This window comes from Myotis yumanensis, unplaced genomic scaffold (assembly GCF_028538775.1).
Source record: "Myotis yumanensis isolate MYYU_CA2020_CCGP unplaced genomic scaffold, mMyoYum1.0.hap1 SCAF_9, whole genome shotgun sequence".
NCBI classification, from domain to species: Eukaryota; Metazoa; Chordata; class Mammalia; order Chiroptera; family Vespertilionidae; genus Myotis; species Myotis yumanensis.
In genome coordinates this window covers 21156768-21183243 of record NW_027223760.1, presented here as the reverse complement: position 1 = coordinate 21183243, position 26476 = coordinate 21156768, and the positions used below count along the sequence as shown (strand labels likewise).

Below are 26476 nucleotides of genomic sequence, written 5' to 3'. Positions count from 1 at the left end.
CTATGGTATTTGAGATATTAGATAATTTACTTGGTGAAAGTTCTTTAAAGTGGGATGCTCTGTTATGACAAAAGTTCCTGTGTGAAGAAACAGTATTTATTACTAATGTGAGGATGGGAGTGACACTCTGGGCTAAGGTGGCCATAAAATTGTCAGGTTTATTATGGCTACAGAAGAGCAGAACCTCATTAATTCAGACTGCCCTGATGCAGCCTTGGAATAATTATATATAATTCTTATTGAGTTAAAAGTTCAAATTTAGCAAGATAATTCAATACTTTTTGACTTAGATTTCTAGTCAGATGATCTATTACCTATAAATTACATTTACATATTGAATAAAATTGGCAAAATAAAATGATGTATGTAACAACACCTTGAGTGTATAAAGTGCCATAAAAATAGTTATTGTAACCCACCATCTTTCATTAACTTTCTCATTTTATTTGTTAATATCCATTATGTAGTCTTTTGTAATGACAATTTTTAAAATTGAAAATACTTTTCATTCTGATTTCCTACTCTGGAACATGCCTTTTCCAACTTACTCTGAACTAATGAGGCTTTGCTTGGTATTGAGAAACTGTTCCTATGCATATTACATTTAAACATATTAAAAGAATATGGAGAATTAGGTGACAGATCTAGTGACAAAAGTGAACAAAGTGATGGAAAACTTGCTTCACAATAAAGATAAAAGGAATTGAATCAAAGGCTTTCTGGTTGGGAAGATATCTTGGAGGACCATCTAGTGTGGTTCACTTCATGCGCTGTAATCTTTTCTGTAACACCTTTCACCCCCAAAGTGGCTGTCCAGCTTCTGAATGAATTCCCTTAGTTTGGAGAAGAGAATGCTAAGAGGCAGCTTAATGACTCTTTTCAGATGGATGACATTTTCTCAAATGAGGATGCTGCTGAGCAGAAGCAGCTCTGTGTCTGAGCAGCACTGAATGGGCACAAACAGGCTTTAGGGAATTCTGACACATTTGAGCAGGACATTAGGAAGAACCCTATGCCGGGAGGAGGACACCGATTAAAACAGGCCGCCAAGGGCTCTCTAATTCTTCATCTCTGGAAACTTTCAAGGCAAACTGGCAAGTTGTTAATAATTTATCCTGGGCTTAGCTGACCCCTTGTCCAGAGGCAAGATGCAGAACCAGGATTCTGCAGGGTTTCCTCACATCCCGGGACCTAGGACTTCTCCCAGCAGTCCCCACTCTGAGCCACATGGCATTTTCTGCTCCGGGTGATGTCCCACTCCAGCCACCTTCCCACTTCTCTTCTCTGACTCTATCTTCCCTGCTTTCTCCAAAGCATCTCTTTCTGTTCCCAACTCAGCAACTATGGCCCAACAACACTCACTTTTAGAGAAGAGGAAAACCTTCATGAAGATTTTCTCCCTTCCTTCTGTTACCTTCCCCTAATGGGCTAATTCTGGTTCCCATCCATCCCACCAGAAATACTCGGAATCCTTCTTCCTGTAGTCTTGTGCCCCGTTAGGCAAGGATTTGAGCATGGGGTGGAAGTGGTTAAGTGCTTATTTGAGATTCTCAAAGCTTGTTTACATCAATTGTGGCACAGAATCAGCTTATCTGTAAAATGGGGATATTAACATTGTGTTAGGTTTTTGGATGGATTTAATGAGAAAATGCAGGTGAAGGGTTCTACTAGGATCTGGCCATGTCCTTTGCCTCCTTGGACTGCCAAAGGGAACCTGGGAACCACCTCCGGCCACCTGAAGGGCGGGTTTTGCTTTTATGCAGTCTGGACCTGGCTTCTTTTCTGCTCTGTTCTTCCCCTATGGACTGGCCGGTTCTCTCCTTACTCTTTTGGGTAACCCAGTGGGAGAATTCCCATGGACCCTCTGGGCAGAGCCCAATGCTCCAGCCAATTTCTGAGACATGGTCCGTGCATAAAGGGGCAAGAGCACAAGGAGTGAAAGACTTTAGCCTGGAGGGGACATTGGTTATGGTAAATGTCATAATGGAGATTAGTACCCTGGCACGGAGTGACCATTTAAATTTATATAAGTGAATGTATTTATTAATCAAATTATCAGGCTTGAAAAATTTGTGTCTTTTAAAAGTAAGGGAGAGGATATAGGTGCTCAGCCCATCTTCCAGCTCAGCATGACGCCACATGAATGCGATAATTACAACTTGTTGTGCTACTTTGATTTACTTTGATGATTTCTATGAGACCTCCAGGCAGCACTTCACAATAATATTAATTATGAAATGATGATGTTCACTTTCAGAATTAGAAAATGTTTCCATTAATGTATAAATATGTCCTGTTTAAACACACAGATGTTGGGGCTGACACGAAATATTAGAATAGCTATTCAAGTTATAATTATAAAATTAACACATTGGGATTGGCCTATAGTTCCATTTTAAAAATTAGTAATTTTATTAAGTCAAGTGCTTTGACTTAAATACAGGTCAGCATTTAGGACAATTTTATGGAGCTTGGGTTCCTCCAGGACAACATAAGACCCACAGAATCTACAGTGATGCATGGGTATCAGTATATTGCCACTTATTCCTGGATTGATGAAGTTGAAGAAGGTAGAGCATCTTGGTTTGAAAATATACAAATATTTAACCCTGATGATAAGGGATGTGAGCAAGGTCTTGATTAATGCATTTACTCTCTATCCTGCTCAACAATAAATGTTACTTGGGGGTTTTTAGAATGCAGCTGGGATCTGTTTAAAACTGTATAGAAAATATTTGGGCTAAAATTGTAAGTAATCTCCAGATTTCTCAGTCCCCCCCCCCTTTTTTTTTAAGACAGCCCTGGTAAAGGCATGCAGTAATTTAGTGTGGGCTCACTTGTGAAGCAGTCAATCTGTGGGCCTCTCCATCTTCCCGTCCTTCAGTCTTGCCCCTCCTGTGGCAGCCTGTCCTTGTATCCCTCTATGTTCTCTTAATTGAAGTCTGGTTTCCGGAAAGGTTATCAGTCATCTGCATATAGTATGTCTGTGTTGAAGTCAGAGGAGGATTCTATCTTCTGCAGGATCACTAAATATTGAATGAAATAATTTGTGTTTGTAAAGCGGATCCAGGCAATCAGTGGGGGGAGGTTCATTTAGCTCCCAGGACTGCACCTGGAGGACAGTTGGGCAGGGGGGTAGAGCCAGACACCTCTGGGTGCAGAAGCTGCCCTGGGGTCTGCGCCCACAGGACTCTCCTCATGCCCCAGGGGTGGTGTGTGTGGCTTAGCAAATGCCAGGACCCAGTGAGTGAGTGCATGCCTCCAGGGCCCTCTCTAGGAACCATTTTAATGACTGAAGTGTCTCACAGTTCCCAGGTGAGTTGGGAGCGAAAACAAATTTGAGAGTTACAGAACAAGACTTTAATGAACTGAATCTTTTAGAAATACGACACGCACACACACACACACACATACACACACTCCACACCCTTTATATATAGCTTAACATGGGGGCAGAGTGGTCACCTGGGCGATTGTTTAATCTCTATAGCAAGTTAATGGTTTTAGATAATAGTACTATCAATTATGATAATGTGACATGTAACTGCAGAACCGCAAAGCCAGAACCGCTCCATCCCACACAGAGGGGAAAATGCCAGCGTGGTGGCTCCTGGATTGCAGAGAGATGGAGAAAAAAAGGAAGCCGCTCTCAGAGTGGTGCAGTTTGAAAGGAATTTAAAAAAAATAATGAGGCCTTTTGGAAATGTTGACTGGGAAGCCCATAATTTAAATTTGTTTCATTAAGTCGTTTGGAGGAATTTGCGTATGTTTTATAAGGAGCTCAGATTTTTTTTCCATTTTCTAGAACATTTCCACCTCTCTCCTTCAAATTAGAGCAAATCTGTTCCTCAAAACACCTTTCTTTCTTTGAGCAGATTGAACATTACCTGTTAAAAATAGCACATTGGTGCTTGGAGGTGATGCACATTAATGTCTACATAGATGCATGGGGATTATAAAAAGACAGTGTCAGGTTTAATTTCTCTCGCTCATGTTTTCCTAGTCAACTTTACCCAGGGAGTTAATTTTCTACTCTTGAAGGATAGGAGTTACATAGTCTGTAGTGTATACTTCCAGAGCAATCAAGTGAGTCTTTCAAATAGAAGTCTGCCTGTGGGCGGGTTAGAAAATTTCTTCCTACGTGGCAGTGTCCTGGTTATAAATGGCTAACATTGACCTTTGTGTAAGTAAATGAAGCACCGAGGCACCCCGTTACCCTGGTGGAAGCCTTTGCCTGCCTGGCTGTTTACAAAGATGTATTTTCTTCCAAGAGACTCTGCTAATTGTAGCAACCACTTCCATAAAGCCAAACGTTTTGTGAGCTATTTATTGCATACAATGGGCTACAGTTATTGCATAACTGTAAACTCTGAAAAGGTACATCTTCCATAGCCAGGCTCATCTAGTGAGATGGACAGATAAATGAGCCCGGTCAATAAACTCAGCAGGAGGTAACATCTGATGTCAAATCTCACTTGATGGCAAATAGATAAATGGGAAATTGAAGATTGCAATTCTTTGCTACTGCAGCAAGCTCTAAATTAACTTTGTAAAGCAGACTTGGTTAGTCACTCCCCTTCTTAGAACTCTGATAATGGCTACCCTTACCTCTAGAATGAGGGTCCATCTGTCCTTTGGGAAGCCCTTTTTCACTTCTCTGGACAGATTAGTTTTCTTTGTTAATGTGACAAAACTCAACAAGGGCAGCATGATCTCCAGGGTCTCCACCCGGGCAGTATATCTTGTTTGTTGTTGTATCTCCAGCACTTAGTGTGGACCTGTCTGGGAACCTGCCAAAGTGTCTGTTAAATGAATGAATGAAGAAATGAACGAATGAACTGTATTTCTCCTATCCCAAGTCCTGGAAATACTAGGCTTTGGGCAGGTAGGAAAGAAGTGGAATTTTGTGTATTTTACTTTTATACTCTGAGAAAAAGGATAGAAGGAGGGAGAAGGGGAAAAAGGAGACATGATATATTTTGGGAGTTCCCATTTGCATGTGTTTCCTCACTTTTAAAAAAACCAATTCACATTTTCTCTAAACAGATTTTTAACATTATACATTAAATAAGTAAACGACATAAGCACATTTTCATTTTTAAAATGATAAGCAATGAATAAGTAAATAGTGTAAAATGGGAAGAAACCACATATCTGTTAATAAAATCACACACACACATATACAAACAGAATTTCATTAATAGGTATGTGTCCTCTGATTTTCCTTTTCATGTAACAATATGTCTGGGAGAGATTTCCTTGTTGGTTAATATAGATCTACCTCAGCAATTCTCAACCCTGGAGGCACATTAGCCTCATGTGGATAGTTTTTTTTTTTTTTTTAAGTGCTGATGCCTAAACCCTATCCAAGACCAACAAAATTGGGGTGGAGCCCTGGAATTGGTATATTTTAAATAATCACCAGGTTATTCTGACATTTGTCCAGAATTGAGAACTATAAAGCTTAATTTTTAACAGCTGCTTGGTTTGTAATTATAAGAATAGACCTTAATTTATTCAATAAATCCCTTACTGATAGCTTACTTCCCTCTCATTTCTTACGATCATTTATCATTTGAAAAAAAGTAGAGCCCTAACCGGTTTGGCTCAGTAGGTAGGCCTGCGGACTGAAAGGTCCCAGGTTCCATTCTGGTCAAGGGCATGTACCCTGGTTGCAGGCACATCCCCAGTAGGGGGTGTGCAGGAGGCAGCTGATCAATGTTTCTCTCTCATCGATGTTTCTAAATCTCTACCCCTTTCCCTTCCTCTCTGTAAAAAAAAAAAAAAAAATCAATAAAATATATTTAAAAAGTGAAAACAATGCTAGAGACTCATTCAAGCACTATTTGCTCTAGAGTGAATTTTGCAATGGTAGAGCCCTTTCTTGGGACAGCAAAGGGGCTGAATTAATGAATTACCACAAACACCTTGCTATAAGGCTGACTCACAGCACAGGCACACATCACAGGCTGTGGCTCCTCATGACATGTAGTAACTCAGAATCAGTGTAGTGATCATATGCTCAGACTGCTAAAGGAGCGTTGCAACTCTCATTGGGTGGAGAAGGAACAAATTTTTAACTAGGTGAATTGAAATTGAATCTTTCTTTTCCCTTGAAAGGTCTGAAATCCTACAGTGAATACTGGAGACATCTCAAGAGCTTACTTAGTGATTAATGCCTATCTTGTGGGTGTTTTAAGTAATGAGCTTGTTTAAATAATGAGGAGTCTTTCCAAGAGAATGGCTTGTGACTGGATGCTATATATATTTTGTTTAAGAAGTTGTCTGAAAACCTTTCTAGAGGAAATCCGGGTGTAGGTAAATAAAGAAACAAATTCGCATCAGGAAAGTCATGTGCTCTTCCACTCATTCACCCTAAAGACTGCAATGGTTTAAAAAAGATTTTATAGACTTAATTTTTTTAGAGAAAGTTTTAAGTCTACAAAAAATTGAAGATTGCAATGGTTTTATTTGGTTTCAGGACAGGTTTCCTCCCAGAGTCTTCTGAAGATGGTGTTTTCAAACCAAAGGTCGTACCTTCCTAGGAAGTTTTACAATCTGAAGGTTGCACCGGGCTCCCGCCCAGCAGTTCTCTGACTTTAGCATGAATCAGAATCACCCAGAGGACTCCTGAAAACACAGATTGCTGAGCCCACCTTCAGAGTTTCTGAGTCAGTAGGTCTGGTTGGGGTCTGAGACTGCATTTCCAACAGTTCCCAGGTGATGCCGACACTGCTGTTTTGCAGACCACACTCCGAGAACCCCTGCTCCCTACAAATCGCTCGCTGGCTGACTTTGCAAGTCAAAGGACACAAAGCAAAAATGAGATTGAACAATGTTCGGTCGGGCACAGTCTTTCTTCTTTTGACTCATGCCTGGTTGGATTTCTGTTTGTATTGGTCATAATCACAGCAGCTGCCGTATGGATCTATTTTTAATTGTGTGCCCTTTTGGAAGTTGTGTTTCTTACTAAATAATGCATGGCTCAGGAATAATGGTCAGTGTGATGGTTACTTGAACACAATTTCTAAAGCAGAGTCACTCAGATTACCATTTTTACTACCTGTGACAGCAGAGCTGACTGATTTAAGAAACCTAGACTGTAAGGTCCACATTAGCTGGAAAGTGAGAACAGTCAGAGACGGAAGAGGCTATGATTTGTCTCAGCTACCAGCAATTTGTCTTCAGAAACCATGACAGCTACCTCCTGATTTCCATTATGCAACGAGATTGCAAATGGCATTCCACAGCAGTCTTCATCAATAGAGGGTCACAAGAGGCGCTGCTTTCCCCACAGTGGGGAAAGCGGCCTATTTACCCATTTAATTGGAGAAACACATTCTCTGGCAAAAGAGAGACATCTCTTTTAGCCGTAATTAGGCACTTTTCCTCTCTTTAAGCACTCTTAATAACTTAAAAATATCCGTGTCATCTTTATGTATTTTAAATACATAATGAGCACAAGGCTGGTGGGGTGGGAAGGGGTCCAGGGATAGCATTGTTCAAAGCCACCTTTATCTGTTTCCAGAATGAGGCCAAATCTCTGTTGCTTTACTCCGTTAGGCCCAGCAAGCTAATAGGCATGCGTCCTCAATGTTGGCCATCAGTCTTCCTCTGAGCTTGGGGAGGCTGGGTTCTTTGGCATAATGTAGCCTCAGATCTATTATTTACTCCCCGCTTTGGAGAAGTCATGGATCCGTCTCTGTGTCCCACATAGTGACACTCTGGGCTTCCTAGGGATGTGAAGATGGTGACATATTCTTGCTCCAGCATCTCACCTTGCTTCCTTTCACGTGGATGGAGTGTGATCTCTAGCTTTGATTAGTGCTTGTACTATTTCTTACTCTTTAAGTGTTTACATTGTAATAATTCTTTACATTAGAGTTCTCAAAATTATTTCTCATCTCATTCCTGAGAATATTTGCATTTATATTGCTTATAGAACAAATGGCATGTCATCCTTACGCAGATGTGTTGTATAGACATTTGTGGCCTATAGATATTTATCATCAGGTGCTATCTATTCAAATGATAGATTATTATAATATACTTATCTAGTGGTGCTGGTTTTCTTTTGAATAAAACAGATGAATATGAGTTATATGAAGTAGGTCAGGCTCTGTAGTCAGACTGCCTACAGATTCTGATGTAATGCTTATTAGCTATATTACCTTAATCACACTAGTTCATCTGTCTCCATCTTAGCTTGCTTATCTGATGAGTGGATGATAATAGCACCTCCTTCATAAGATTTTAAATAAAGATAAATAAGACAAATTGCATGAAGTCCTAAGCAAGGTCCCTGGCACATAGCACCGTGTTTGTTCTGATGATGAGAAGGAGGAGGAGGAGGAGGTTGATGGTCACTATCAGTAGGATATTCATTTGAAGTTATACCTCTCCAATTTCTCAACATCCTTAGCGAATTGCTTTATTTTATGGACAATGGCAGGTTAGCATGAAAGGTGTAGTCATTGGCCAAGAAACAGCACAACTGATAGCTCCAAGTAGGCTCTGGCAGGGAGCAAGTGTATCTTGTTTGTCCAAAGGCCAGACATGAGACTGGGACCTCACGAGCCCCATGCTCCAGCCAACTGAGCTAAGAAAGTCATGTACTGCTGTTCTGTTGAAATCCCTGTTGTTCGGTGCTAAGAGTTTCCTAAAAGAACGGATGACCCAAAGATAAGCTGTGCTAAATTTCAGTGCTGTTCCCACACCCAAACAAAAGTGCCACTAGGATTCAGTTTTGAAACAACAACAAAAAATTCTGGCTCCTGTGGATTCTTTCCCAGGACTCCAGTTTGATGGTAGAAGAGGTGGGGTGGTGGTTGAGGATAAGCAGCCGCCTCACCCCACGTGTGGAGAGCAGCCTTTACGTTAGTCTTTTGGGTTGGAATTCCCTTTCTTCGCTGTGTTTGGTACAATGACCTAACACAGGCCCCCTCTGGACAAAGAATACTACCCTTGTATTGAGGGAATAATTTTCCTCTCTCCCAGGGATGGACTACATAACACTTACACCTGTCACCTTCTGGTATAGATGTCAGGATGTAAGCTCTAAAATAATTCAGAAGTCACATTCATTTTCAGACAACTAGAAAAACATAGGGTGTCCCCCCAAGAGTATACACACTTTGACTAATGATAAAGGCAGTGTTTATTAAAATACATTTCATTTTCAAAATTGAGCTGTCAGCTATTAAAATGTACATACATTTTTGGGGGACACCTAAATATTCAATTTTGACTCACACTGGGACTAATCTTGCTCTATCTGTTTGTAATTATGTCCCATTAAATTTTCACTGTAATCAACTATGGATAATGTACTCAGCGCAAAAGGACTTCACAGGGAAAGAGATATGATATTTTCACAACGTAGAATTCTGTGGTCTGGTTAGGAAGTGCAGAACCCTATCAGAGTGTTGTGAGATAATGCTAAACAATTCCTGGGATAGTCTTTAAGCTCAGTAAGTATTAAATCTCTTTTTTATTTTCCACCAAGAGAAGCAGAGTAAGATGAAAAAATGCCAGCATACTATCCACTTACTCTCCTTCGTTACTTAAATAGGTAATAATCAATTCTCCAGTAGGTATGTAGTCAGCATCCATGAGCATATGCGTCGTGTTTGACACTCTAGGCAGCGGTTCTCAACCTGTGGGTCGCGACCCCTTTGGGGGTCGAACGACCCTTTCACAGGGGTCACCTAAATACACCCTGCACATCAGATATTTACATTACAATTCATAACAGTAGCAAAATTACAGTTATGAAGTAGCAACGAAAATAATTTTATGGTTGGGTCACAACATGAGGAACTGTATTAAAGGGTCGTGGCATTAGGAAGGTTGAGAACCACTGCAGGGGATAATTATGAAGGAAGTAGAAGATTCTAAGCCTTCACATCCAAGCTCAGAATCTAGTTGGGGAGAAACCATGAACACCTATAAAATAACAACGAACAATATAAAAACCATGTAAGGCTACAGTTGGTGCCAGGCTGTAGAAGACCAGCTTCACCTCAGGAAGCTGCAGTGATCAGTGAAGGCTTTGTGTGGTAATGTGGGATGGGGCTTGGCCTAGAGCGATGGTAGCAGGATATAACCCGTGAGGCCAGGAGAGGAGAAGTGCTCTTCCAGATGTGGGGAAATCCCTGCGTCCTGGACCTGAGGATGTGAAAATGGAAGTAAGTGGAAACCTCATTTCTCCCTCATAGCATCTCTCCTATGACAAAACTTGAAAGGATCGCGTTAAGTGTCTCCTAGGAGAATTCAAAAGGAAGGTTGGAAGGCTATGTCCCCAGCTGTCACTGAATATAAAACTCAAGGCCTCAGTTAAAATCCAAGCAAGTGGGTACAGAGCATCCAAAGGGCAGAATGCTACGCCCTCTCATTCAGGGGCAGGAATAGATAAAGGAGGTGAATTGCTGTGGGATTCAAGGAAGGAGCTAGGCAGCGGTTCTCAACCTGTGGGTCGCGACCCCTTTGGGGGTCGAATGACCCTTTCACAGGGTCGCCTAAGACCATCGGAAAACACATATATAATTACATATTGTTTTTGTGATTAATCACTATGCTTTAATTATGTTCAATTTGTAAAATGAAATTGGGGGTCACCACAAGATGAGGAACTGTATTAAAGGGTCGCGGCATTAAGAAGGTTGAGAACCACTGAAGAGGATCCAGGAGAAGCCCTCCAGCCCCACATGCTTTGCACTTTGGAAATCAAGTAGCTTAAGATAAAAAAGAAACATTTCTCATTTGCCACATGCATATCTTGCATATCCTGTTTATTTTATTCTCTTCTCATTAAACATGGATACACAATTTAATTGCCAAGAGAGAAATTAAATGCACGATCAGTGAATCGATTTTATTTGCTTTATTCCAATAAGAAAAGCCACTGTCCTTGAGGGGCTCACACTTGCTTCCTTCCGTCTTCCTGACCTGGAGTAAACTGGGAGCAATCACATGTGCACTTTCTCTGTCTGCGAAGTGGTCAGAGATCTCAGTAAGGGAAAGACTTTATAATATTCTAAATATGAAGTGTTTTGAGAGATTTGGAAATAGGTTCTGTATTGTAAATAGCATAAGTGATTACTTTTCTTCTTAATGCTGTGGCCCTTGAACTTGGACTTTCTACTCTTGTAACCCACAATTTATATGGGAGTTTGATGTGATGTATTTTCTTGTCTTGAAACCACTGGGATGAAATTTTAAATCCTTGGAATTTTTTTTCATTGTGCCTGAGGAAAGAAGATACTAGAAATTCCATTTTTTTTTTTTTTTTTTAGTTTGGATTACTTTATTTTGTTTTTATGCAGTTAAAGTACCTAGTTAAGTTTTGTGTATTTATGCATTAATATTTACAGGTAACACCTTGCTGAAAATAAAACAGATTAAGTAGGGGATATTTTCCCCACAGCTTCCTTATCTAACAAAAATAAAATAACCCAGCATCATTCCTTACCCGAATGCCCCACCTGTCACCTCCATGCTGATTGTGCCAACACTGTCCTGGGGCCTGGGGGTAGCGTGGGGGTCAAGGGTCTGTATGCGAAACACGGTGGGTTTAAGCACATGCTGGGAGAATTGGGATTTTAAGCATCACACCTATATTTACCCTTAAGTATTTTTCTGAATTATGAGGAACTAAAATGAAAACCAGTATTTTTGGACCATAATTACAGTTAAATTTCAGCCATAACATGTGATTAAAAAAATAGATATTTAATCAAGTGATTTAAAATATTGTAGTGGTCCAAGCTTGATGAATACATATTATTTTAACATCTTATTTTAAAAATTTCATGATGTTTAAACTAATAGCATTAATATTTCATTCTAGTAAAGTGGTACAAATTTAGGATTCGCAGTATAATAAGTGTAAAACATATAAATAATGCTGACCACATCTACATGATAAGACTTACCCTTAAATAATCTATCTTCAGTTAGAAAATCTTTTTTATGAGAAAAAAAATGCTGTTTTCCATTGTACTTTGTTTTATATTAACTCAATTAAATTCAGTAGCAGAGTTCCACTGTTTTTACTATTTTTATTTTTTTTCCTTTGCGCTTTTATTTATTTTTAAATTAAATTTTATTTTTTAAATAGTTCTTTATTGTTGGAAGTATTACACATGTGCCCTTTTGTACCCCATTGACCCCCTCCAGCCCGCCTTCCCCACCCCCCAGGCCCTCACTGCCCCATTGTCTGTGGCCAGGGGCCATGCATATATGTATACAAGGTTCTTGGTTAATTACCCCCCCTCCACCCTCCCACCCAGATTCCATACTCTGTTCCATACTCCCACGTCTCTGGATCCACTCCGTTCATCAGTTTATTTTGTTAATTAGATTCAGCATGTGTGAGATCATGTGATACCTGTCCACTGTTTTTAAATATCACAAACACAAATGTTTTAGGAAGTTTGGCACAAAGTAGTTACTTCTTTAAAAAGTTGTTTTTTCTAATTCCCCCAATACTGGGCATTATGGAAACTTAGAGATGGAAAGAATTGTTGATGTCTTCTATGATAGCCTTTCATCCAAAGCAAAATCTAACCTATTAAAACCCTTGATCTATAGTGATTCAGTGCTGCCTTTGTTCCTCTTAATTGTGTTAAACGTATGTCTTCACCCAACCCCAGCCTAGAGCACAATGCTCTTGAAGGCAAGAAACATGTCTTATTCATCTCCAGGTCCCTGAGAGTCCCATAATTGGTACCAAATGAATGCATCCAGGACTGATTCATTTAAACATTGTCAGAGATGGGGTGCCAGTAATCTCACAAACTGCCCTCTTGATTTTGTAATGGCATTCATTTTTCTTCTTCATTCTGACCTGAAATATTCATCCCCCTAGAACAGTTTTAGGAATGTGTTTAATTCCAGAAAGGATGGGGAAGCTCCCTCAGCCAGCTGGACCCGAGGAAGCAATGCTGGTGTTCAGGAGGGGACCAGATGCTGTGGTCAGTCACTTCTACCCATTGGTCCTGCTCCTGTCTTCTGATGCATCTCTTGTTCATGAGACTGTCCTTCACACGTTTGAAAGATCCCAGTTGTTGGTGAGTCTTGAGTGTTCCAGGCTAAAGGTTCTATTGGATTACCTTCTCCTGATAGTAACAGCACAAGAGCTAACATTTATTAAGCGCTTCCTATAGGCCAGGAGTTGTGCTAAGCTTACACTCAGCATGTCTGCTCTGATTTGATCCTCACAGTTTCACCAGATGGCTTTCAGGTGAGGAAATGAGGCTTAACTAAAGTTTCTTAGAGAACTTAGTAAGTGGCCAAGCCAGGTTCAAATCTTGGTCTGACAGATGCTAGAACGTATGCTTACAGCGCCGGCTTTGTCCAGCCTTTCGTACAGTATGATTTCAAATCCTCTGTCTTATGGCGTCCTTCCCCTGAACACACTCCCGCTGTTAATTTAACTCTGTTCTAAGCAAATCCATTTTTCCTTGCCATTCTAAAAGATTGCCTCTGAGCAGGCAAGTTAACACCGAGGGCTTCAGCTCTGTAAGCCGCACACTCTCAGTGTCGAAGTGGCTATAATGGCAAATGGCTAGCCTGATACAAAGATCAAGTCTGTCTGCCCATGACCCCATGCACTGTCCCTGCCTGTGGAGTGGCCACATGTCTCCCTGGGAAATGTTGGGAAAATGTATATCCCTTTAGAAGAGTTGATGGGAGTTTGCTATCGTTCCAGATGGTTTTTTGAGGAGTATATTCGGTGGGAAGAATTTGTATGATTACAGATGGCCAGAGCAGTTTATGTATCAGGAAGTTTTCCATGGCAGGACTAATGTATCCAAAATTAACCTCTGAGGTTAATGGCAGGATGTGGTGAAATTACTTAGGAAAACACTGAGAACATCAAAATAAATATATGTGGTTTGCAGCTACTCCTTTCCCACAATGAAACATGATCTATGATAGCCTTTCCTCAACACATGGGATCAAGTTCTAGATCAAGTGGTATTATGATAAAATGAACATGTTTATAGTAAGGTGTTTTTTTTTCAAATTTGAAGAATGGTTGATATACAATATTATATTAGTTTCAGGTATACAACATAGTGATTCAACATTTGCATACCTTTGGACATGATCACCATGATAAGTCTAGTAACCATCTGTTCCCACACAAAGTTACACTGTTATTGACTGTATTCCCCATGCTGTACATTACATCCCAGTGACTTATTTATCTTATAACTGGAAGCTTATACCTCTTAATCCTCTTCACCTATTTGCTTCCCCCACCCCCACTCCCATCTCCCTTCCCTCTGGCAGCCATCAGTTTGTTCTCTATGTCTATGCGTCTGATTCAGTGTGTTTTTTCCCCATTTTTTTAAATTTTAGATTCCACATAGAAGTGAAATTATACACTGAGTGGCCAGATTATTATGACCGGCCAGATTATTATGACCACCCCATCAGTACTTCATTGACACTTCCAAAAATACTGAATATTGAAAACTTCCTAAGCAAATACTCTCAAGGTTTTATTATTATTATAATTTGCATAACTAATTCACTTCATTGTACTGATGGGGTGGTCAGAATAATCTGGGCGGTCATTATAATCTGGCCGCTCAGTGTATGTATTTGTCTTTCTCTGTCTGACTTATTTCAATAAGCATAAAACCTTCTACAGCTGTCCAAGTTGTTGCAAACGACAAGATTTTATTCTTTTTTATGACTGAGTAGCATTCATTTTATATATATATCACATCTTTTTTTTATCCATTCCTCTATTCATAACACCTAGGTTGCTTCCATATTTTGGCTATTGTAAATTTGCTGCAGTGAACATAGGGGTGAATATCTGTTTTCAAATTAGTGTTTTTTTTTTTTATTTCTTTGGATAAATACCCAGAATTGCAATTGCTGGATTGTATGGTAGTCCCATTTTAAATTTTTTGAGGAACCTTCATGCTGTTTTCCATGGTGGCCACACCAATTTGCAATCACACCAGCAGTGCGCAAGGGTTCCCTTTCCTCCATGTTCTTGCCAGCACTTGTTTGTTGTCTTTTTGATAATAGCTAACCCAAGAGGTGTGAAGTAAGATCTCATTGTGGTTTTGACTTGTATTTCCGATGATTGGTGATGTTGAGCATCTTTTCATGTGTCTCTTGGCCATCTCTTTTTCTTCTTTGGAAAAATGTCTATTCAGGACCTCTGCTCATTTTTTAATTGGATTGTTCATTTTTTTAATACTGAGTTGTATGAGGTTTTTATGTATTTGGATATTAGCCCTTATTAGATATATTATTTGCTAATATCTTCTTCCATTCAGTAGGTTGCTTTTTCATTTTGTTGATGGTTTCCTTTTCTGTCCAAAATCTTTTTAGTTTGATGTAGTCCCATTTGTTTAGTTTAGCTTTTGTTGCCCTTGCCCGAGGAGACCAATCCCGCCCCCCCCCCGCCCCCCCCCCCGCTGCTCCCCGCCTCCCCCCCCTAAATATTGCTAAGACTGACGTCAAAGAGTTTACTGCCTATGTTTTCTTCTAGGAAGTTTATGGTTTTAGTCTTACATTAAAGTCTTTAATCCATTTTGAGTTTATTTTTGTGTATGGTGAAAAAAAGGTGGTCCAGTTTTATTTATTTTTTGCATGTAGCTGTCCCAGTGCCATTTATTGAAAACAGTGTCTTTTTTCTATTGCATATTCTTGCCTCCTTTGCTGCAGTTTGATCATATAAGTGTGGGTTTATTTTCTGGGCTCGGTGTTCTGTTCCATTGATCTAGAAGTCTGTTTCTGTAACAGTACTGTGCTGTTTTGATTACTATAGCTTTGCAGTATCATTTGAAATCAGGAAGCATGATACATCCAGCCTTGTTTTTCTTTCTCAGTATTGCTTTGGCTATTTAGGGTCTTTTGTGGCTCTATACAAATTTTAGAAATATTTTTTTCTAGTTGTGTGAAAAATGCCTTAATATTTTGATAGGGATTTCATTGAATCTGCAGATTGCTTTGGGTAGTATGGACATTTTAACAATATTAATTCTTAGCATCTATGACCATGGTATATGTTTTCATTTATTTGTGTGACCTTCAATATCTTTAATCAGTGTCTTACAGTTTTTGGAGCACAGGTCTTTCGCTTCCTTGGTTAAATTTATACCTAGGTATTTTATTCTTTCTTGTCACAATTATAAATGGGGTTGTTTTCTTAATTTCTTTTTTCTGATAGTTTGTTATTAGTGTATAGACATGCAACAGATTCTGTATGTTTTGTATCCTACAACTTTAATGAATTCATTTATTAGTTCTAATAGTTTTTTTGAAATAGTCTTTAAAGTTTTCTTGGTCTAATATCTTCCTTTCCAATTTGGATGACTTACTTCTTATCTTGCCTGATTGCTGTGACTATGGCTTTCAATACTATGTTGAATGAAAATGTTGAGAGTGGGAATCATTGTCTTGTTACTGATCTTAGAGGAAACGCTTTTAGCTGTTTACCATTGAGTATTATGTTAGCTGTGGGTTCGTTGTATGTGGCCTTCATTATGTTGAGGTGTATGCCCTGAATACTCACTATGTTCAGTATTTTCCTTTCATAATAAATGGCTATTGAATTTTGTCAGATGCTATTTCTGCTTCTATTGAGATGATCATGTGATTTTTTTGTCTCAGGGTGTTTAATGTGGTGTATCATGTTGATCGATGGATTTGCAGATATTGAACATCCTTTCACCACTGGAATAAATCCCACTGATTTAATGTGTTTTTTTAATTCAGTTTGCTATTTTTTTTGAGGACTTTTGCATCTTTGTTCATCGGGAATATTTTCTTTTTTTGTAGTGTTTTTGTCTAGTTTGATAGGTTAATACTAGCCTCATAGAATGAGCTTGGAAGCTTTCCCTTCTCTTCCCTTTTTTATGATAGTTTGAGAATAGGTATTAACTCTTGTTTTAATGTTTGGTAGAATTTACCTGTGAATTAATTTTTTTATATTTTCAAAGAATCAACTCATCTGAGGATATGTTTATCAATTTTAGAGAGAAAGGGAGGGAGGAAAAGAGGAAGAGAGAGACAGAGAGGGAGAGAGAGAAAGAAACATCAATATGAGAGAAAAATCGATCTGCTGCCTCCCTCACATGCCCTGACCTGCGATTGAACCGATAACCTAGGTAAGTACCCTGACTTGGAATCAAATTAAACCCGAAACCCTTTTTGGTGTACTGACAGCGCATCAACCAATCGAGCCACCCAGGCTGGGTTCAAAGAATCAACTCTTAACTTCATTGATTTTTTTGGTCTTTATTTCATTTGTTTCATTCTGATCTTAATTACTTTCTTTTTTATACTGATTCTTGGCTTTGTTTGTTCTTCTTTTTCCAATTCCTTTAAGTGTAAGGTTAGATTGTTTATTTGAAGTTTTTTTTTTGTTTCTTGAGGTAGGCCTGTATTGCTTATAAACGTCCTAATAGTTGCTATAGATTTTGGAACGTTGTGTTTTCATTTTCATTTGTGATAAGGTTTTTCCTCTTTTATTTTTCTGATGATCCATTGATTGCTTAGTAGCATGTTGTTTAGCCTCCATGTAAAGTGTATTTTCCAGTTTTCTTCTGTAATTAATTTCTACTTTTATCCCATTGTGGTTAGAAAAGAAACTTGCTATGATTCCAGTCATTTTAAGTTTATTGAGGCTTGTTTTGTGGACTAACAAATGATGTGTCCTGAAAAATGTTCCATGTGCACTTGAAGAATGTGTATTCTGCTGTTTATGGATGGTATGTTCTGCATACAGTCATGTGCCACGTAACGACATGTTGGTCAATGACAGACCACATATGATGGTGGTCCCATAGGATTAAAATGGAGCTGAAAAATTCCTATCACATGTGATATTGTAGCTGTTGTAAATGTGATAGCACATTGCTTTACCCTTGTGTTTGTGATGATGCTGATGTAAACAACTTACTGTGCTGCCAGTCATATAAAAGTATAGCAAATACAATTATGTACAATACGTAATACTTGATAATGATAATAAATAATGAAGTTTCCACTTTATGTAGTTATTAGAGGCCCGGTGCACAAAAATTTGTGCACTGGGGTGGGGATGGGGGTTGTCCCTCAGCCCAGCCTGTGCCCTCTCACAGTCTGGGACCCCTCGGGGGATGACCACTTGCTGGCTTAGGCCTGCTCCCTGGGGGATTGGGCCTAAGTTGACAATCAGACATCTCTCTGGCAGCCCGGCAGCCCTTGGGGGATGTCCACTTGCCAGCAGGGAGCAGACCTAAGCTGCAGTTGGACATCCTTAGCGCTGCTGAGGAGGCAGGAGAGGCTCCCACCACCACCGCTGTACTGGCACCCATCAGCCTGGCTTGTGGCTGAGCAGAGCTCCCCCATGTGAGAGTGCACTGACCACCAGAGGGCAGCTCCTGCATTGAGCGTCTGCCCCCCAGTGGTCAGTGTGTGTCATAGTGACTAGTCATTCCCAGTCTTTCTGCTGTTAGGGTCAGATTGCATATTACCCTTTTACTATATAAGATAGAGGCCTGGTGCATGGGTGGGGGCCGGCTGGTTTGCCCTGAAGGGTGTCCCGGATCAGGGTGGGGGGACCGCTGGGGTGCCTGGCCAGCCTGGGTGAGGGGCTGATGGTTGTTTGCAGCTGGTCACAACCTCTTCAGGGTGGGGGTCCCCACTGGGGTGCCTGGCCAGCCTGGATGAGGGGCTATGTCTGTTTTCAGGCTGGCCACACCCCCTTTAGGGTGGGGGTTCCCACTGGGTTGCTTGGCCAGTCTGGGTGAGGGGCTGAGGGTCGTTTTCAGGCTGGTTTGCCACTGAAGCTCCCAGCCTCTCCTTTTTTTCTTTTCTTTTTTTCTGGGATTTATTTACCTTCTATAAGTGAGACTCTGTTGCTGTCACTGGCACTCCCAGCTCTGAGGCCGCAGCCGGCTGAAAGCAGGTATCTGGGGTTTGTTTAGCTTCTATAATTGAAACTTTGTTGCTTTTGGAGTTTAGAGCTGGGCTGCGGCAGGTGGGGAACCTTGGCTTCCTCCATCACTGGAGCAAGCAAGCCTCCTGCTCGCTTCAGCTGCGTGTCTTCCAGCTGCCATCTTTGTTGGCAGTTAATTTGCATATCTCATTGATTAGCCAATGGGAAGCATAGCGGAGGTATGGTTAATTACCCTTTTTGCCTTTTATTAGATAGGATTATATGCTATATTTTTTCTCATTTTAGAGTCTACTCTATCTACACTTACAAAATAAGTTTGCTGTAAAACAGTATGCTGTGTTATGCTGGCAGCAGCCTCATATATCTCGTGTTTACTGCATCTCTTGATTGTATCCTTTTCTCTTGTGCTTGATTTAATCTTGTTTTGTTCATCATAGCTCCATAAGCATAAAAAATCCAGTGCTAATGTTGCCAGTAAGAGGCCAAATTGAGTGATTGACCTGGAAATGAAATTAAAATGATTAAGGAATACAAATGTGGAAAATTAGTGATGTTATTGCTTGCCAGTCAGGCATGTCCCATTCCACCATCGCTGCAATCTTGAAGAACAAGAACCAAGAGGTGGAAGCTGTTAAAGGACCTGCTTCATTGCAGGCAAAGAGACTAACAAAATCTGAGATGGGTTATATCAGACCTGGGGAAACTTCTGATGACCTGGATTGAAGGCCAGACACAGAACTGTATCCCTCTCAGCACCATGACAATCATGGCCAAAATAAAAAGGTGGTTTTTTTTGTCCATTCTTTCTCTGTTAACTTTCCTTGTTATTTCAGTCGAAGGCTTCTTTAACTTAAGCTGGAATGTATTTTGTTATATCTTTACTTTACAAACACTTCTGATCTTTTTAGAGTCCCTTTAGGTTTTCCTATTAGATAAAAGCAGCTTTTATACCTTTGTTTCCATGGTAATGGATTCCAGGACTACTTTAGAGAACCACTAGCTTTGTATACCAGTGAAAGTTGGAGCGTTATGAACTAACACAATAAACATCCTATCTGTATGGGGAGAGCAAGCCTGATAGAAACACTTCAGAACCATGGTCATGAAGTGATGAGAAGATATATAAAATTACATTTATATATATATATATATATATATATATATATATATATATATATATATATATATAATTTATTGCAATCAGCAGAATTTAGAAAGTGAGTCCCGCAGGCAAATGGTTTGGGAACATTAGCATGAAATTTGGTGTTCACTAATCAGCTCAAGGCAGAGAGAGCCAAATTCACTTGAGGCATTAATTTCAAATTTAGTAGTATATAAGAAGCCATGGATCCGTTTCTGAATTTCCAGCAATCTTCATAATTTTTTTCAAGTGCCAAGAAATAAAAGATGGAGGAGAAAGGGGGTGGATGAGAGCCTTCCTTGGGCTATTTGCCTTTTGGTGAAAGAAAGGTTGTTTCCCAAAGCTCAAGGGAATATACTCGGTATTGTCTGCAAATACACCTTTTCGGAATTTGGGGTACAGAACAGAACTCAATAGAGAAATCTATTAGAGTTGGCTAAAGACAGGGCAGACATAAAAGCAGAGATTTTCTGGGAGAAATAGAACTACTTTTGTAAAAAGCCTTGGGTTTCTGAGTAAGTGGAAGGAGAGGGAGTAATCAGATTTTGGGGTCAACCCTGACTCTGCCCCTACTACCCTGTTCTTTGTTATCTCATAAGGGAGCAGAGCGAGAGGAGAGAGAAGACGGAAGGGAACAGGACAGGGCATTGGGGAGGAAGCTTGCAGGTGTGTGCCTAGTGGATTGTGCTTATTTGGAAGCAGAGAATGAATCAAATTCTCCTTTTCCCAAACGTGGATGTTAATGTTTAAAATTACCAGTGCCGTTATTGAGGATATTAAGATACTTTTATGTTGAACTGATTAAAATTACATTTAGAATAATGAATGACGTGTAATGTATAAATACCCTACCTAGATCGCTTTTGCTCTTTTTAAGGCATAAAAATTATGAACAACTGTAATGGAAAGTTTTCAGAAGCATTCTGCTAAGAGACAGGGTTGGGGGCCAGAAACGCAGGGCCATCAGGTCCTATGAAATGGTTTAATATATGATTAGGGCTTCCCCATATGCTTGGAAATATTCAGGACTCTTGCCTTGAATAAAATTAAAAGGAGGTGAAACTACTCTGGAAATCAGCATTCGTTTCCTTCTTAATCTTTCTAAGACTGAAGATGCCTGCTAAAATAGGTTTTTATATCTGGTAGGGCGAGCTTACCAAGGCTGACTGATTTTGAACTTAGCTCATTTCTTTTTTTTTTTTTTAATTAAATCTTTATTGTTCAGATTACATTTGTTCCCTCTTTCCCCCGCCCCCATAACTCCCCTCCTTCCAGTTCCTGCCCCACCCTCCGCCCTCACTCCCCATCCACTGTCCTCATCCATAGGTGCAGGATTTTTGTCCAGTCTCTTCCCGCATCTCCCACTCCCCTTTCCCCTCCCAAGCATAGTCAGTCCGTTCCCTTTCTATGTCCCTGATTCATTATAATCACCAGTTCATTCTGTACATCAGATTATTTATTCACTTGATTCTTAGATTCACTTGTTGATAGATGCATGTTTGTTCATAATTTGTATCTTTACCTTTTTCTTCTTCCTCTTCTTAAAGGATACCTTTCAGCATTTCGTATAATACTGGTTTAGTGGTGATGAACTCCTTTAGCTTTTCCTTATCTGTGAAGCTCTTTATCTGACCTTCAATTCTGAATGATAGCTTTGCTGGATAAAGTAATCTTGGTTGTAGGTTCTTGGTATTCATCACTTTGAATATTTCTTGCCATTCCCTTCTGGCCTGCAACGTTTCTGTTGAGAAATCAGCTGACAGTCGTATGGGTATTCCCTTGTAGGTAATTGAGTCTCTTTCTCTTGCTGCTTTTAAGATTCTCTCTTTGTCTTTTGCTCTTGGCATTTTAATTATGATGTGTCTTGGTGTGGTCCTCTTTGGATTCCTTTTGTTTGGGGTTCTCTGCACTTCTTGGACCTGTAAGTCCATTTCTTTCACCAGGTGGGGGAAGTTTTCTGCCATTATTTCTTCAAATAGGTTTTCAATATCTTGCTGTCTCTCATCTTCTGGCACCCCTATAATTCTGATGTTTGTACGCTTGAAGCTGTCCCAGAGGCTCCTTACACTATCTTCGTATTTTCAGATTCTTTTTTCATTTTGCTTTTCCGGTTGGGTGTTTTTTGCTTCTTCACATTTCAAGTCTTTGACTTAATTCTTGCGCTCCTCTGGTCTGCTATTGGGTGTCTGTATAATATTCTTTATTTCAGTCAGTGTATGCTTAATCTCTAGTTGGTTCTTTATCACAGCATTGAGGGTCTCATTAGATTTTGTGAGGCTCTCATCAAGTTTATTGGCAGCTTCTAGCACATTATTGCAAGCCCTCAAAATTGCGTTTTTTAGCTCTATATCCTCCATTTCTGTCATGTTTTTTTGTCTTCGCATTTTTTATGCTTTCTTGGTACACCCCCTTGTGGTCTTTGTGCACAGTCTTGTTCTAGTTAAGCCTTGATTGTTGTAGTTAATACTAGAGGGATTTGACCACCAGGCCGACTGGCTGTGAGAATCAGCTGTATCTGCAGTGGGAAAACTTCTGTCCTCTGGAGAGGTGCTAATCTAGCCTTTGCCTGAGGCTATCTGGCAAATGGCTCTGCGCAGGGCTTGGGCGGGACGGGTCGTACGGGATCAACAGGGCGGGCGAAGGGAGTGGTTATGGCTGCTCTCAGTCCCGTTCCCAGAGGCTCTGCTTCTCAGAACCCCAGCAACTGCTGCAAACCTCGGAGAGAAAGCTGCCCTCACGTTCCAACTGATGCCAGACAATCCCGACTCTCCCGTTTGAGTCTGAGTCCCTAGAGACTCGCCTGGATCTGGAGCTCAGAGTCTGAGACTCCCTCCTGATTGAAAACGACAACCGCGCCCTCAGCCACCAGCCCGCTTTGCGCATGCACCTCCGCACCTTTGTATTTTCCACACTGCGCTTTTTCTGAGCCTCGGTGTGCTGTTCTCTATCCTTCTTGTTGAAGAGTCTCTCCTCAGCCAGCCTTCCTGTGGTTCTGGGTGATGTCCGTTCCATCTTTTAGTTGTATTTTTGAAGTGGTTGTTTGCGGCAGCAATCTCCGGTGTTTACCTATGCCGCCATCTTGGTCTCTTAGCTCATTTCTTGAAGCATTTGGGATCATGCTTGCTCCTTCCCCTTGACTGAACTGCATCAGACCTTCATCAAAGGCATCTTAGTTCTATTTTCCTGGAAGTAGAAAATGCATAGGAAAGGAGGCTTTGGACTCTTGTAATTGGAATGTAAATGTACCATTCCCCCCTCTGGAGGCAGTCTCCACTGTGCTGAAGGTTAGCTGCGATCCAAGTCTTGGCAAGGAGCCCATGGGGCACGCAGGCAGGTCAGGCCAGTGCAAACATTCACCAACTCTGTAATTCCTGTGGCAAAGCTCTGTGGAACTGGCTAGGGGTTCCTTCCCTGTCCCCTTCCCAACAGATAGACTGTGCTCTTTATGCAAAGGGCCTAGTTAGCTCTAGAGTGACCCTGGCATAGAGGTGGAGATGACTCCATCCACCTCCACTCTCTTCTTTTCAGTCTCTCCTGTTTTCTGTGGGTTGCTCGAACATTTGATAGAATACCATTTTGATTTATCTATTGTGTTTTAGAGTGTATCTCTTTATACAGCATTTTTACTGTTTTCTTTAGGTATTATATTTATACTAGAGGCCCAGTGCACAAAATTCGTGTACTTGGGGGGGGAGGGGTCCCTCAGCCTGGCCTGCGCCCTCTCACAGTCCGAGAGCCCTTGGATGATGTCCGAGTGCTGTTGTGGGGAGCAGGTCTAAGCCAGCAATCAGACATTCATAGCGCTGCCACGGAGGTGGGAGAGGCTCCCGCCACCGCTGTTGCACTCGCTAGCTGTGAGCCCGGCTTCTGGCTGAGCGGCGCTCCCCCTATGGGAATGCACTGACCACCAGGGGGTAGCTTCTACGTTGAGCCTCTGACCCCCGGTGGTCAGTGCACATCATAGTGACCAGTCATTCTGCTGTTTGGTCGATTTGCATATTAGCTTTTTATTATATAGGATATACACTAAAGGCCCAGTACACGAAATTTGTGCACTCGGCAGGGGTGGTGGTGGTGTGTGCCTCAGTCTGGCCTGTGCCCTCTCACAGTGCAGGACCCCTCGGGGGATGTCCGCCTGTGACAGAGGTGGGAGAAGCTCCTGCCACCGCTGCTGTGCTCGCCAGCCATGAGTGGCGCTCCCCCGTGGAAGCACACTGACCACCAGGGGGCAGCTCCTGCATTGAGTGTCTGCCCCCTGGTGGTCAGTGCGTGTCATAGTGATTGGTTGTTCCGCTGTTTGGTTGATTTGCATATTAGCCTTTTATTATATAGAATAATGTATCACAGTCTACTGGTATTAACATTTTACCAGTTCCATTGAAGAGTAGAAACCTCCCGTCACCCCCTCCTTTTATGGTTGTTTTAAATATTTTCCCTACATACCATGAGAACCATAGTAGACAGTGTTATGGTTTTTGTTTTAATCACCAACCTATTTAGAAATTTAAAGAGAGGAAGTAAAGTCTGTTGTATTTATTCATATTTTTGTTCTTTTCTGATGTTCCAAGGTTCCATCTTTTACTTTTTCCTTTCTGTTTAAAAAACTTCCTTTAGCCATTCTTTTAGGGTAGGTCTGTTAGCAATAATAGATTTTCTTAGTTTTCTTTCATCTGAGAATGTCATTTCTGAAGAATATTTTCTCTGGACATAGAATTCTGGGTTGACAGTTCTGTTCTTTCAGCACTTGAAAAATATTGTACCGCTTCCTTCTGGCCTCCTTAATTTGTTATGAGAAATCTATCACTGAATTTGTCATTCCCTATAGTTAATGCATCATTTGTCTGGCTACTCTCAAGATTTTGTCTTCATCTTTTGTTTTCACAAGTGTGGCTATGATGTTTCTTGATGTGGATTTCTGGGTTTATCCTGTTTGGCATTTGCTGAGATTCTTAAAACTGTCTTTTGCCAAGTTTGGAAAGTTTTCAGCCATTATTTCTTTAAATACTTTTTCAGCACCACCTTCTTTTCCCTCTTCTCCTAGGGGATCAGATGACTTAAGCTTTTATAACCTTTTGTTTAATCCCACAATTCTCTGCTGTTGAACCCATCCATTGAGTTGCCATTGTTTTTTAAATTTCAGAAATGGTATACTTTAGTTCCAAAATTTTCACCTTTTTTTTTAACATCTTTTCTTTCTTTGCTAAGAATTCCTACTTCTTTGCTAAATCCTCCTAGTTTTTCATTTGTTTTAAGAATGTTTGTAATTGCTCATTGAAGCTGGCACTACTCTGGCTATGAGAAGGAAGGGTGCCTTGATGACGCTACCCTGTGGTCTCCACTGACTTTTAGGGATTGACACTGCTGAGTGGTGATGGTGAACTCTGGATTCTCCACTAGGCTTGTCCAATACCACCTAGTCCTCTCAGAACCATCCTGGTGGGGGTGTTGGGAAACCTCAATACAGTCTAGGTTTTCCACCAGGCCTTTGCTGTTGAGATGAGGGTGGGACTGCAGTCCCCCCACCCCCCTGCAGTATTTCACTGGAACAGAATGGTTATTATCTAAAAATTTTCTATCTGAAAGGGGCTAGGCTGTCCCTTTCTTGGTTCTTTGGATAGAGAGTGGAGTTTTTATTTTTTGTCTATGCCTATTGTCTATTTCTTTAGTATTTAGTCTGGAATACATGAGGAAAAAAGAAAATCTAGGAACTCACCACCATGTCATTTTTTGGGTCCTGAGGTCTTTAATCTTCCTTACTTTTCTCTATCCTTCAGAGTTTTCTTGTGTTAGTTTTAGCTATCTTGTGTGTGTGTGTGTGTGTGTGGCGGGGGGGAGGGGGGGGGAGTAGGAGCCAATATATTTACTGCATCTTTCTGTGAAAGCCTCTTTGATCCTTATCATTATCTACACTAGACACTGTTTATGTTGCTTCACTCTCTAAAGGTCAGAGAACAGGAGAACAGGGTGTATCTTCAAGAACATCCAATGCTTCTGAAGGAGGCTTAGCTTGGACCAGCAGCCGCTGCAGGGTAGAGCCAGCCTTAAGCACTGGAGCAACGGCAAGGAGAGTGTGAGGAAGTGGCCCAATCATATGTTTTGTAGGTGGATGGACTTCGGTTCAAATCCTGTTTCTACCACGAAATTGTTACAGAACATTGATGTTATCTAACCCCCCAGAGCTCGTCAGTCCTATCTGTTGTGAAGATTAGATGTGGCATATTTCTGGTAATGCACATAATCAAGTTCTATAAAAGAATAGCTGTTATTTTTATAAAGCAGATTACAGATTCTCCAGCTATGTTGTCAATAATATGACCTTTGCCAGGAAAGAAACAAAGTAAGGGGGCCTGTTTTATATAAGGAAGTTATAGTTAAACAATAAGCCCCAGAAATGATGTCTTTCTATCCCAAATACTACA

The 26476-nt window shown here is 40.7% G+C and overlaps 1 protein-coding gene across 6 annotated transcripts in view; it reads left to right on the top strand.

Moving 5' to 3' along the window:
• GRM8 (glutamate metabotropic receptor 8) overlaps positions 1 to 26476 on the top strand; it is a 735586-nt gene that overhangs the window by 11094 nt on the left and 698016 nt on the right. The window lies entirely within an intron of this gene.